This window comes from Schistocerca cancellata, chromosome 4, assembly GCF_023864275.1.
Source record: "Schistocerca cancellata isolate TAMUIC-IGC-003103 chromosome 4, iqSchCanc2.1, whole genome shotgun sequence".
Lineage (NCBI taxonomy): Eukaryota > Metazoa > Arthropoda > Insecta > Orthoptera > Acrididae > Schistocerca > Schistocerca cancellata.
The window spans coordinates 289,308,297-289,322,730 of record NC_064629.1 but is presented as its reverse complement, the minus strand read 5'-3'; positions in this window follow the sequence as shown (position 1 = coordinate 289,322,730).

Genomic DNA, 14,434 nt, shown 5'->3' with positions numbered 1-14,434 from the left:
GGTGTGAGAAGCCTGCTTGGGAATGTCCTAGCATGGCCAGAAAATTCCCTGCACAGTCTTTTCCCGGAGCGTTGGGGTTATGAAAGGTCTCTGTTGGATTCCTTTCATGTTTAATTTCTTAAATCTGTTGCCATTTGTGGAATAAATTCCTCTTCTAAATGTACTGTGGCGTTTCTGACTATCTGGGAGGAGACTGAGCAGTGGAACGTGTTACTTTTACACATAAACAAGAACGATCTGTCACACTACTACACTTTAAAGCACAGTTTATATGTAATTCATGTCACACAGTTTCATACGGAACCTACATCCGCTTTCTTTTATATACTGTATATGATAAGATACTGTCATCCCCCTTCCCTTTTGTGTGAGAGGATGAATGAGCATATGTATTTCTAGTTGCATGCTTGAGGGTAGCAGACAAGGCTGTCTGCTAGAGAACAGTAGGACCAACGTCGGAACAGGTAGCTACGCTTCCTAAAAGCAAAGAGGTTTCTATCCTTAGTATGGTCCTGTCCGTCCGTTGTCATGTTGGTATAGGAAGCTGCCCCTCTGGCCACTTCCGTTGGTCTTTTGGAGAGCCGCTCTCAGGAAGCACGCTGGGCACGAGGGCAGTTGCTGTGTGGCCGTGGCGAGCGTCTGAAGTGGTAAGATCTCCGGCTAAACGCGTGTCTGTTAAGTCCGTAGGACAATGGATTTCTTAAGTTCAGCCTAACTGAAAATTTAATCACCTTGATTTCAGGTTTAGCTCTAAAATATCTAATGCCATCTTAAAGTGCAGCGGAGTGTAATTCTCGTGTTAAATTCAGATTATTTTGCGGTAGTTGCTTTGTTACTACTTTGTGAGTAAAGTGGAACCACGTGTTGATCAGTAACTCTAACTAAGTTCATCAATCTTAAATGCGAATGTTTGTGTGATTATAACGTCTCGTCTTGACTATATTTTCAATATAGCAACTTTTCTTTATGTTCAGCTCACGTGGGGTGTACTTTGCGAGACCACTACCACGTGCTTATATAACTGTTTGACCCATCAGGTTAATAGTAAGACGTTAGTAACCAGTTCAAGGTTTTTCTTTTGTCAAGTGCTTTTCGATCTAATGTATTTTAATTATCAAAATTATTGTGGAGTTGTACGCTTTGTGTAAACCAAGTTGACCACGTGGAGCATGTGGTGTAATCATCAAAGTAGCCCTCAGCTATTCTTTTTGCGAAGACTTCACAAAGAGTTAATATGAATTTAGTATACCAGTGTGTGGTAATTACATGACGGACAGGATTGTGGTATGAACGTAATTTCTTTGGGTAAAAACTGAATCTGTTGGTTGTGGTTAATTTCTTCTTGCTTATGTTTCAATGTTCTTCGTGTGTTATTTTATGAATGCAGTGTTGTATCCAGTCTCCCAATCTTGGCTCCATAGTTTATGTGTTCCGTAAAATTACAATCTCACATTTTTTTTCAATCGTAAATAAGGCACCAGCTCAGTTATAACTCACGTATAATATGCTGAAATTTCAATGAACAATCTTAAAATAAATTTCCAAATATAAACTGATTTCTTTCCTTTTATTTAAATTCTCCTTTTTATATATATATATATATTACCGGTATTGTCTGCTTGGTAAACCTAGACTAAATATCTGATGAAACAGTTGCCCAGTAATCCACGGTTAATCTCCCCAGACAGATCACGGCTTTTAACCCACTTTCATTGTCAATTAGCACCGATTTCAGCATACCAAAATTAAAGTAACAATATTACACATTCTGAATAGCAAAATAAAGTTACAATATTACAACTTTTTTTCCTCTGCCCTTCAAACCGCTACCCTTCGTTCGACTTCGACCCAATCCAACTCCAGATGAGCGCGTATTAATGGTTAACCTTAACCAGACGTACGCAAACATCGCAGTACCCACATCCTGCGACACCTCACTTTAGTGAAAACTAACCCTTGTGCAGAGATGGCAGTAGACCTATTGAGTTGACCATCATGCCGGTGTGGGCGTGGAGGGGCTCCACCTCTTCTTCTTTTCTTTTTTTTTTTTTTTAAAAAAAGAAGTTCATAAAATGAACACTGAGATAGAATAATGTTGATAAAGACAAAACTTTTAAACATAACTCAATACACGCGAAAAAATTTTACATTTTCTACTGTAACTTCATATGCTTTCCTTTGCCTGCTTGGAGTATTCATAACGTTTAGACCTGCTACCTGCTTCAAACGGGAGGATTCGGTCCCATCGTTTTTCGGACCCTTGCGGGCTTGTCAGGATTCGGTACCATTTTTCTGAACGCGGGAGGATTCAGGGCTGTGCCCCACTTAGCAGTCTTAGAGGATGAAGAGCCAGTCGGTTATAGGTGGGAAATTATAAACAGGAAAGGGTTCCAGGGGTACTTCCATGAAATGTATTCACTTCTGTACTTAGATAAGCCCACCCAGTTTCCTGAGTAATCTTACCGAGCTCCGTGCTCTGCACCATTCAAAGCTTGCTTTTCAGCCGCGGTGGGGGAATGAGCAGGTGGCCCACCACTAGTTAACCTCTTCGAATTTATCGAACGAGTTAAGGTCCCTTGCCACTCATCGAGCTGTCCTCCTTGGTCCCTCTCGTGACACGACATGGTCCCACGCCCCTCCGCACCGTATCCAATGAAACGAATGGCGTAGGTTGACACGGAGACCTTAGGAGTCCCTTGCACGGAGTTCACGTTAGTATTGCTCCCTCCTATGTACAGGGCTATTACAAATGATTGAAGCGATTTCATAAATTCACTGCAGCTCCATTCATTGACATATGGTCACGACACACTACAGATACGTAGAAAAACTCATAAAGTTTTGTTCGGCTGAAGCCGCACTTCAGGTTTCTGCCGTCAGAGCGCTCGAGAGCGCAGTGAGACAAAATGACGACAGGAGCCGAGAAAGCGTATGTCGTGCTTGAAATGCACTCACATCAGTCAGTCATAACAGTGCAAACGGCACTTCAGGACGAAGTTCAACAAAGATCCACCAACTGCTAACTCCATTCGGCGATGGTAGGCGCAGTTTAAAGCTTCTGGATGCCTCTGTAAGGGGAAATCAACGGGTCGGCCTGCAGTGAGCGAAGAAACGGTTGAACGCGTGCGGGCAAGTTTCACGCGTAGCCCGCGGAAAATTGGCTCATGCCACAACTGGAGACCGACAGCGCCGACTTCATCTTTCAACCGGATGGTGCTCCACCGCACTTCCATCATGATGTTCGGCATTTCTTAAACAGGAGATTGGAAAACCGATGGATCGGTCGTGGTGGAGATCATGATCAGCAATTCATGTCATGGCCTCCACGCTCTCCCGACTTAACGCCATGCGATTTCTTTCTGTGGGGTTATGTGAAAGATTCAGTGTTAAAACCTCCTCTAACAAGAAACGTGCCAGAACTGCGAGCTCGCATCAACGATGCTTTCGAACTCATTGATGGGGACATGCTGCGCCGAGTGTGGGAGGAACTTGATTATCGGCTTGATGTCTGCCGAATCACTAAAGGGGCACATATCGAACATTTGTGAATGCCTAAAAAGACTTTTTGAGTTTTTGTATGTGTGTGCAAAGCATTTTGAAAATATCTCAAATAATAAAGTTATTGTAGAGCTGTGAAATCGCTTCAATCATTTGTAATAACCCTGTATATCTCCCGAAAAGACTGTGTAGGTAAAATTAGCGAGCTACAAGGTCACACGGAAGATTACCAAGAAACACTCTTCCTTCGCATCATTCGCGACCGGAACAAGGAAACGGGGAAGACATAATGGTACAAAAATTACCCTACACCACACACATCGGCAAGTAGTATGCGCTAGCAGTATGTTCTAAAACGCCGAGCATAATAACGGGATTTTTTCGGGGTTCGTACTTCAGGTTCTATTGGAGATAGAAAGATAGGGTGAAGTGTCTTGGATAGCCCTTGGGTAACAGACTACTTGTATACCCAACAGAAGGATCGTCTTACTGTAATTACCCTACAGAAAGCCGGCCGGGGTGGCCGAGCGGTTCTAGGAGCTACAGTTTGGAACCGCGCGACCGCTACGGTCGCAGGTTCGAATCCTGTCTCGGGCATGGATGTATGTGATGTCCTTAGGTTAGTTAGGTTTAAGTAGTTCTAAGTTCTAGGGGACTGATGACCTCAGCAGTTAAGTCCCGTAGTGCTCAAAGCCATTTGAACCTCGTTAGATATTTCTGCATTTCGTTACTATCTTCTGGTGTCACAATATAGCTGCAGACAACAGCGCCGCTAACAGCCTCAGGGTAGCTTGCGCTGTTATCCATTACACGACCTTATTAATATTTGTGGAAAAAAAATCTGTTTCATATCACCGCGGATGACCGTCCAAGCCGCTACACTGCATCACATCCCGGTGGATCAGTGTAGATGCGGTGTAGGCGTGGAACAGTGCTCAGGGAACAAAAGTCAGGGCGGCCACAACCAGCCACTGTTTTCTGAAGAATGAAGAATAAAAATTGATTGCACAGAGTTTGTCGTTGTATTGTATTTATTGAAGACTGACCGGGATATCACTGCACCAGGCTTTTGGCGACGTAACTAAACTATTCAAAATTTATCAGTAATTTAATAATACGAGACGCACTGCATGTAACTTAAATCAGCAATATACACTCATCATCATCATCAGTTATCTGCTATATTAGCAGGTCCTTTGCCTCTCCATTTTCTGTGATCCATTGCTTCCTTCTTAAGGCTGCTGTATGTTGTACCGCCCATCATGTCATCCAGTATCTGGAATCTCTTCCTTCCTCGCTTCCTTTTCCCCTCTACATAACCTTCTAAAACTGTTTTTATCAGTCCGTCATTCTTTCTTAATATATGCCCAATCCAATTTCTTTTTCTTCTCTTTATTACATCTAGTAACTGTCTTTTCTCTCCCACTCTTCTCAGTACCTCTTCATTTTTTACTCTGTCCATCCAACTTATTCTTTCCATCTTCCGCCATGTCCAGATCTCTGTTTTTTTTCCTCACAGTCCATGTTGCAGCGCCATATAGAAGAACACTCCATACAAGACATTTTATGAGTCTCTTTCTGAGTTCTCTGTCCAGACCGCTGCAGAAGATTCTCCTTTTCTTATAAAACGCCTCTTTTGCCATTGCTATCCTTGTTTTAATTTCTGTGGTGCACTTCCAGTCGGTGTCTATCCTGCTTCCAAGATACTTAAAATTTTGCACCTGTTCTAGTGTTTCTCCATTCAGCACAATTTTTATTTCCTTATTTCCTCCTATTGCCAATACTTTTTTTTATTTTTGTTAATTTTCATTCCATATTTTTTTCCGTTAGTTGCAATGGTGTCCACCAAATCCTGTAATTCTTTTTCCCCTGTGGCTAGAAGGACCATGTCATCAGCAAATCTCAAGCACCCTACTCTTCTTCCTCCAATTTCTACTCCTTTGTCATCTAATGAGCATTGGTCAATCATATTTTCCAAGAACAGGTTGAAAAGAGTAGGTGATAAACAGTATTCTTGTCTTACTCCTTTCCCTAGTCTGATCCAGTTTGTACTTTCTCCTCTCACTTTAACTGAAACTTTTTGATTAAGGTATAATGAGTTTATAAGTCTTCTGGTTTTCCAGTCCACTCTCTTTGCCCTCATAATAGTCGCCAGCTTGTCTCAAACCACGTTGTCAAATGCCTTTTCTAAATCGATGAAGCACATATATAGGTCTCTTCCTTTTTCAATAAACCTTTCTCCCAAGATTCGTAGGAGCCCTATTGCATCTCTGGTGCCCATATTCCGTCTAAAGCCAAACTGCTCCTCGCCGAGATTCTCCTCTATTACTTTTTCAAGTCTTTTATTAATTATTCTTAACATCACTTTGGCTGCATGTGAAATGAGGCTGATTGTCCTGTGCTCGCTGCATTTCTTGGTTCCTTGTTTTTTCGGTAATGGAATCATTACTGTTGTCAAAAAGTCATCAGGACATTCACCACTGTCATATATTTTATTACATAACCTCAATATTTCTCTTATTCCATTGTGGTTCAAGCATTTTAGTATTTCTCCCGGTGTTGTATCTGTACCTACTACTTTGCCATTTTTCATTGCAGCAATGGCAGACTTTACTTCTTCCAATATGATGGTCGGTCCTTTCTCTTCACCACTTACACTGTTGTGTGATTCAAGTTCCAGAGTTTCTGGTTTGCTATTTGTATCATATAGCTCTTTTATATATTCTTCCCATCTCTGGAGGACATCGTCACGATTTTTGTACACTACCTCTTCATCTTTACTCAAAATTTCCATAGTAGCACTTCCTGCTCTGTTTTGTTCTCATGTCATAGTCTTTACTCTGTTGTATAGTAAGTCGTTTCTTCCCTTCCTGTCCAGTTCTTCAGTTTCATCACATTCCTCTTTTAGCCATTTTTTCCTAGCCTGCTCTGTTTCTCTTCGCAGTTCGTTATTTAACCTTCGGTATATCTTTCTTGCATCTTCAGTGTTCTTGTTTTTCAATTTTCTTCTCTCCTCCATCTTGGAAATCATTTCTTGTGTGACCCATGGTTTTTTTGACCTGTTCCCTTTTACATATCCTACATTTTGCTGTCCTCTTTAATGATTCCTTCTTTCAGCATATTCCGGTACTCGTTGGCATTATCAGGTGCTTCTTTGTCTCGTAACGTGTTTAGAAAGTCCCGAGACATTAATGACAGGGTTATTGGTGTAAGGCTGAAAGGAGCACGAGCACAAAAAGATTTACTGATTGTCCAGGTGTATATGCCAACTTCAGAACATGATGACCAAATTGTAGAGGAAACGTACAATGTAATAGAGAGAATAATGGACGAAAATAAAAAATGCTGCAAATTAGTAATGGGAGACTGGACGCCACTGTGGGAAAAGGGAAAGAGGGTAACATAGTAGGCAGTCATGGTCTTGGAAAGAGAAATGACAGAGGTGAATGGTTAATTGACTTCTGCAGGGAAAGGCAGCTGATAGCGGCAAACACATGGTTCAAGAACCATAAGAGGAGGCTCTACACTTGGAAATCACCAGGGGATAAATACAGAAACCAAATCGATTTTATACTGGTAGAAGAAAGATACAGGAATGGAATCAAGAAGGTGCACACATTACCAGGTGAAGATATTAATAGTGACCACAACTTACTTATGGCATAAATAGAAATAAGAATGAAAAAACTGAAAAAGGCGACAATGGTGAAGAAGTGGGAGTTAGAGAAGATAAGGTCCAACAAAGAAGAACAATATACACTGCCTGATAAAAAAGTGAAGCCCAGGGGGGGAGGGGGGGGGGGGAAGGAGGAAAGAAATGAAACTCCGATTATTGAGACTGAGATGGCATGTGCCGTTATTTCGTTGACTGCAAAATCGAGTCAAATTTACAAAGAACTTGAAAGTATGAGGACACTTTCAACTGTGGCATTACACCCTGTCTGGCCTGGATGCATGCACTAATTCGGTTGGCAAGCGTGTCAGAGTGCCATAAAGCCGTTGTTTCCTCTCCTGAGGCAAACTGGGCGACAACTCTTGTAATTGGTTTTTGATGTCCAGGATACCGACAATTGGACGGTGTTGACATCCGAGCCTGTCCCACACATGTTCTGTCGGGGATATATCTGGGGATCTTGCTGACCACAGAAGTACCTCAACATTACCGAGAAAATTCATATAGACTCGTGCCACTTGTGGACGAGGATTGTCCTGTTGAAAATGGCACCCTGATACTATCGCATGGGAAATAACACTTGAGGATGCAGTATGTCCGTCCGTAATGTATCGTTGTGACGTCAGAGTTCCCCAGACCACTACCAGCCGCGACCACAAGTCATGCCCGATGGCTCCTCACTCTATGACGCCACGTTTAACACCACTATGCCTGTACAAAAAACTGGAAGAGAGGGACCTCTCCCCAAGTCGCCGCCATACTCGCCGACGATGGTCATTCGAGGTAGTGCAGAACGACGATTCATCGCTGAACACAGAGTCACGCCATTCATCAGTAGTCAGTGCTTTCCGGCCACGGGACTGCTCCAAATGTAGCCGTTTGTTTTGTGGGATTAGCAGCAGCCTATTCATACTATAGTTTCTGACTAATGTTGGAGGATGATATAGAATGTTGCAGGGAGTCCGTTACTTGTTATCGGATGGTAGGCGCAGATGTCAAGGGGTTACAATGAGTTTGATGCGCAATATCACGATCATCCTTTAAGGCGGTCAGACCTTGACTATGAGTATGCCTGCCCTCACGTTGCCATGCAGGCCAACATCGGACCATTGTCGCATTAGAATAGCCCACAAGTCCGAATGCCATCTTGCCGAATGGAGACCCTTTCAAACACTGTCAGGTGCTGGTAACGCTGTGTCACAGCAGTACGCAGAATCTCCGTGTCCTGCACAGTTATCATTCAAGATCTGACGCTGTTCACGCCGCTCCTTTAACGTTGCAGGCCTGGTAGCAACACTAAACACGAACTACTCTGGTGGCCAGTGTAACTGTCAAAGCGAATTGCAACTCTTAGTCATTCACATACCCACCGACAGTGTGTACGTGTACAAAGTTACATTGACATCCGACCATGTCTTCTGGAGGCTTCACTTTTTTGTCATGCAGTGTAGTGGATTTTGCTTTCTGCAGACATCAGTTTCCTTTACCGGGAGACTATATGAGGAAACGATTTACGTGTTATGCAGTTTTTAATTTCAGCGAGTGAAGCTGCGACAACTGTTTACTCTTTGTTCTCTGGCGTAGTATTCTTTTGATATTCGCAGGGAGCGGAACATTATTCATATATTCAGAAGCATATTCTAGCACCCAAGTCATAGTATTTTGTACTGCAAAATTAATATTTACAGGGTATTTTTATTTTGGGCCCGTAATAGTGGTAGCTGGCCCAAGTTAAAGTACATATAAGATTCAATTTTGAAATTGTAGCTCAAGCTATAAGCCTCATTCAAAGTTAATTGGAAAAAGGGAGCCGTTACAATCTTCCATCCCATCGTTTAACTGACTGGGTATCGCAGTGGTTAGCACACAGGACTCGCGTTCGGGAGACGGTTCAAACCCGCGTGCGCTCATCCTGACTTAGGTTTTCCGTGATTTCCCTAAATCGCTTAAGGTAAATGCCGAGATGGTTCGTTCAAAAGGGCACGGCCGCTTTCCTCCCCCATCCTCCTCTAATGCTGGTTTGTGCTCCTTCTGTAATGACCTCGTTGTCGACGGGACGTTGAACACTAATCTCCATCTCCATCTCCTCCTCCTTCTCCTCCTCCTCCCATCGTTTAAGTTTACTATGCAGGGGGAGAACAATCAACAGGACTTACTACACAGCCGGGAAAAAAGCAGCACCCTCAAGGAGAAGGTCATTTCGTTGGCAAATGAGGTAACAGACCAAATGAAACATAGGTGTCATAGTAAAGGTGGCCCAAACCTTCGCGTCAGTGCACAGTGTACCCCCACTGACAGCAATGTTCAAATGGTTCAAATGGCTCTGAGCAATATGGGACTTAACATCTGAGGTCATCAGTCCCCTAGACTTAGAGCTACTTAAACCTAACTAACCTAAGGACAGCACACACATCCATGCCCGAGGTAGGATTCGAACCTGCGACCATAGACACCAATGTTGACGTGTATTCTCGCACGCAAACAATCATAAATGTGCCAAATTGAATTCTGCGATAGACTGTCCCAGGCATCTTGCTTCTATTGTTGCAATTTAGCAATGGTTTCTTCCAGGTTCTGGGAAACTAGTAAGTTACCGTTTCATCGTGTCGTATATGTTAAATTGGCTAGAGATCTGGTGATATTGCCCGTCAGGGCACTTGTTACACACCACGTTGCGTCACAGCTGCCGTATATGAACGTGCATTGTTCTGCTGAAAAAGCACATCACTTTCCTGTCGAAGTAGTGGCAATAACAGTCTTTGCAGTATAGCGGATACTGGTTACTTTACCCTGCAGGAACCCAAAATGTGACAGCATGCGACCGCTACGGTCGCAGGTTCGAATCCTGCGTCGGGGCCGGCCGAAGTGGCCGTGCGGTTAAAGGCGCTGCAGTCTGGAACCGCAGGACCGCTACGGTCGCAGGTTCGAATCCTGCCTCGGGCATGGATGTTTGTGATGTCCTTAGGTTAGTTAGGTTTAACTAGTTCTAAGTTCTAGGGGACTAGTGACCTCAGAAGTTGAGGCCCAATGTGCTCAGAGCCATTTGAACCTGCGTCGGGCGTGGATGTGTGTGGTGTCCTTAGGTTAGTTAGGTTTAAGTAGTTTTAAGTTCTAGGGGACTGATGACCTCAGATGTTAACTCCCATAGTACTCAGAGCCATTTGAATCATTTTTTGTGGTAGCATGTTGTAACTGTTGCCCCCCCCCCCCCACACCATGAAACCTGGGATGGGACATGTGTGTCATGAGCGAAGAACGCATTCTGGAACTCGCAGATCACCAGGTCTACGCCATATATGTGTACATCCATCACTCGCATGCAGACACAACTTACTCTCATCACTGAAGACAACAGAGCGCCATTCCGCAGTCAACCTTTTCATACACCAAGAGCAGTCATGCTTGTCGGTGTTTTGGTGCCAGTGGTACCCTGACCAGAGCCACACGTGATCTTAATCCTGCTGCAGGGAGACGGTCCCCAATGGTCCCTGATAACACAGCAGATGCATAACATCAACGGCAAATTAAAAATCGAGAACTGGATTAATCTACAGTTGCTGAGCACAGCGTCACAAACAAACATAAAATACTGTTTGAAGAAATAAAAGTTTTGTCCTAAGCTTCCACATACTGGGACTCTATCTGTAGAAATAAGAATGTGTGAGAAAACCTCCAACCGTGATGCCGGATATAATCTTAGCGGTGGAAGCGAGCTCTCGATGCAGTGAAGACCCTGAGATATTCGTCGCAATGTTTACGCAACGGTGGACGCGATGGCGCCACCAGCGCAGACGTTTACACCGTCTGCGACATCATGACGTAACTACCGACCAATCAGAAGCCGTCTTTGGACTATCTAAGTAGGAATTTTGACAGTCAGTTGCTCCTGACGAAGACGATGATGGAAATTGTCGAAAGCTCGAGGTTTTACCCTGAACTGACGCGGTAAGAGGTCCGAGAATGTTTTATACAACAGTCCCGTCGCGAAAGACTTCGTTCTCATATAGATGCGACATTGGCCCGGATTTCGTCCCTGGATGATGTTCGGTCGGGCATTGTTGATAACACAATGCGTCGATCTTGAAGTGCGTCTGCACTATAATGGACGGCGAGTGTTCATCAGAGACAATAGTATCGTCAGGAGTGATCTAGGAAAGTGTGATACGACCGCTGTTAACTTTCTATATACACACAAATGATCTGGCCGACAGGGTGTGCAGCAATCCGCGGTTGTTTGCTGATGATGCTGTGGTGTACGGCAAGTTATCGACGTTGAGTGACTGTAGGAAGGTACAAGACGACTTAGACCAAATTTCTAGTTGGTGTGATGAATGGTAATTAGCTCTACATGTAGAAAAACGTAAGTTATTCCACATGAGTAGGAAAAACAAACACACAATGTTCGAATACAGCATGAGTAGTGTGCTACTGGACACAGTCACATCCATTAAATATCTAGACGTAACGTTGCAAAGCAGTACGAAATGGAATGAGCATGTAAAAATTGTAGTAGGGAAGGCGAATGGTGGACTTCGATTTATTTCGAGACTTTCAGGAAAATCTTCTTCATCTGCAAAGGAGACTGTATGTAGGAGATTAGTGCGACCCGTTGTTGAGTATTTTTCGAGTGTCTGGGATGTGCACCAAGTCGGATAAAAGCAGTTCAGAGGCGGACTGCTAGAATTGTTACCGTTAGGTTCAAACAACGTGTAGATATTACCGTGGTGCTTCGGGAACTCAAATGGGAATCACTGTAGGGAAGGCAACATTCTTTCCGATGAGCACTATTGAGAAAATGTAGAGAACCGGTATTTGAGGCTGAATGCAGAGCAATTATATTACCGCCAACGTACATTTGGCTTAAGGACCACGGAGATAAGACTGGAGAGATGCTATTACGGAGGTATACAGGCAGTCGTTTTTCCCTCGCTCTGTTTACTAATGGAATAGGAAAGGAAGTGACTAGTAGTGGCATAGAGTATCCTCCACCACGTACCATACAGTGGGTTGCGGAGTATGTATGTAGATGTAGACATCCAGAACCTGGTCTACAGATGTGGGCGTTTTCCAAAGACCACTGCTGAAGGAAGGGCATACCAACGATACGTTGGGCCCAACATGTGCAGAAAATCTGTCGATACCTCAGTACAGCTTCCCGTAGTCCCACAATGCGACCGCGTTCAAGTGGCTGAAGTTCTTCAACAGGAGTATTTGCGTGCTTTTCCAAACGTCAGTTCCTTCCGTAGGGATTTTGATGAATTCATTTTTCAGTGATTCAATACAGGCCGGTACTTTGTGGACAGCTCTGCAAAATGTTGCTGTCTGTGCTTTCAACAAATATTGAACCAGCTTCAGAATACTTCGCGTAGCATGTAATATTTATGTTAAAAGTAGTGTGCACACTGGAGTCAGTGGCTGGTTTCTTTTGGTTGGTTTCAGTAGATACACTCAGCCTTAGTTCTAACTTCTGGACAGTGTTTCTGTCGACGTGTAGCCGCACCTTGAATGATTTATCATTTAATTTGAATAATGTAGTCGCCGTTTGTCGCCCTCAGCAGATACATCAGAATGGTTCAAATGGCTCTGAGCACTATGGGACTTAACATCTGACGTCATCAGTCCTCTAGAACTTAGAGCTACTTAAACCTGACTAACCTAAGGACATCACACACATCCATGCCCGAGGCAGCATTCGAACCTGTGACCGTAGCAGCAGCGCGGTTCCAGACTCAAGCGCCTAGAACCGCTCCGTCACAGCGGCCGACTACATCAGAATATTCAGACACCTGTAAAGTAAACGAAAGGAAGCAATGCAATTCACATCACATAAAGTTATTGCATACAGTTTTATGCCCACACACAGTAACCGGAACGCTTGGAAAGCGGTAAGTATGGCATCGTGTCAAAACGTAGAGTTGTAATAGTTATCTTCTTGATCAGTACAGTAAAGGAAGTAGTATCAAATGGAAAAAAATTTCTTGAAGTAGCCTGGACTTGAACCCGAGATCCGGTACTGTATACATAGAACGCAACATCTGACCTACCGAAACAATAGTTCAGGTCTTCCACGGTAAATGACTTACTTACAATTGCATATGTTATTTTAGTCAACACGTGCGCAGTTGTTCAGCAATTTAAACATGTGTTCAGTAGTTAAAACGCACTGTATAATTATTGCTATGCGTGCCCAGACAGTACATTTACAAGAGGTGTTCAATGATTACTGATTGCTGTCCAAATCAACGTACTTAACTGGTCACACAAATATTTCAATTTTTTTATCTTACTCACAAGATAAGTGTCTGCAAAATGCCTATCAGCTAATCACGTAAATTACGAGACGTCTCCAAGAATTGGTATGAGAGCTATCAGTATCTGCATTCATTTCTTACATAGCAGACAATTTCCTTAAACTAACCATACAGGTCGAAAAAATATTTCGAGCATCAGCGGTGTGGAAATGGCATACTTCCATATTAACGTGTTAGTAACAACTTCTTTATTCTTTTAATTTGTATTTGCACAAAACGGAAGTGTTGTTTCGTTATGTGACTACATTGAAAACTGGTGATTATGTTTGAACCTGGTTTTGATCCATGAATTTTCGCGTTAGAGGTGGTCCTACTTCACAACGACATAATCTGGGGCTAACGTTTATGCAATGTAGATTTCCGAGTTAAGCTTGATCCGAGATCATGTTCTATGTTAATCTAAGGTCGAATGGTTTATGCATCGGCTCTTAGAGAAATATTATTTCGGAATTCTCTTCAATCTGTCACTCTCGGGCTTCAGGATATCCTCAGACCAGTCGAATCTCAAATCTTTCAGGTGTATATTTAGTTCTGGGAAGAGGAAAAAGTCGGCACCTAACACATCTTTTGAGTGCGGCTGCTGGCAAAGTGTCGTCAGGAGGGAACTGGCGATTCATTGCTGCCGAATGAGCTAAGTTGTTGGACAGCAAGAAAAAAGGTGAAGGACTACGAGAGACACCGTTCGATTCGAGCAAGCAAGCATTTTATCACCTCCTGGTAGAACTCATGATTTTTTTCTACCAGAAAACATGAATTTCTTGTGAGCGACTCAGCTGATATTGTGGGATACGCTCAACAATTTTCATCCTTCATTTCTGCGAGCTCAGTTTGTAACACATTTCCGGGGCTATTTCTTAACTTTATAAATGCATTTGACTCATTTTCATTCTTACGTCTAATAGCGAAAGCACCATCAGATGGGGTAGCAAACGAAATTTGTGGCTGGATTGAA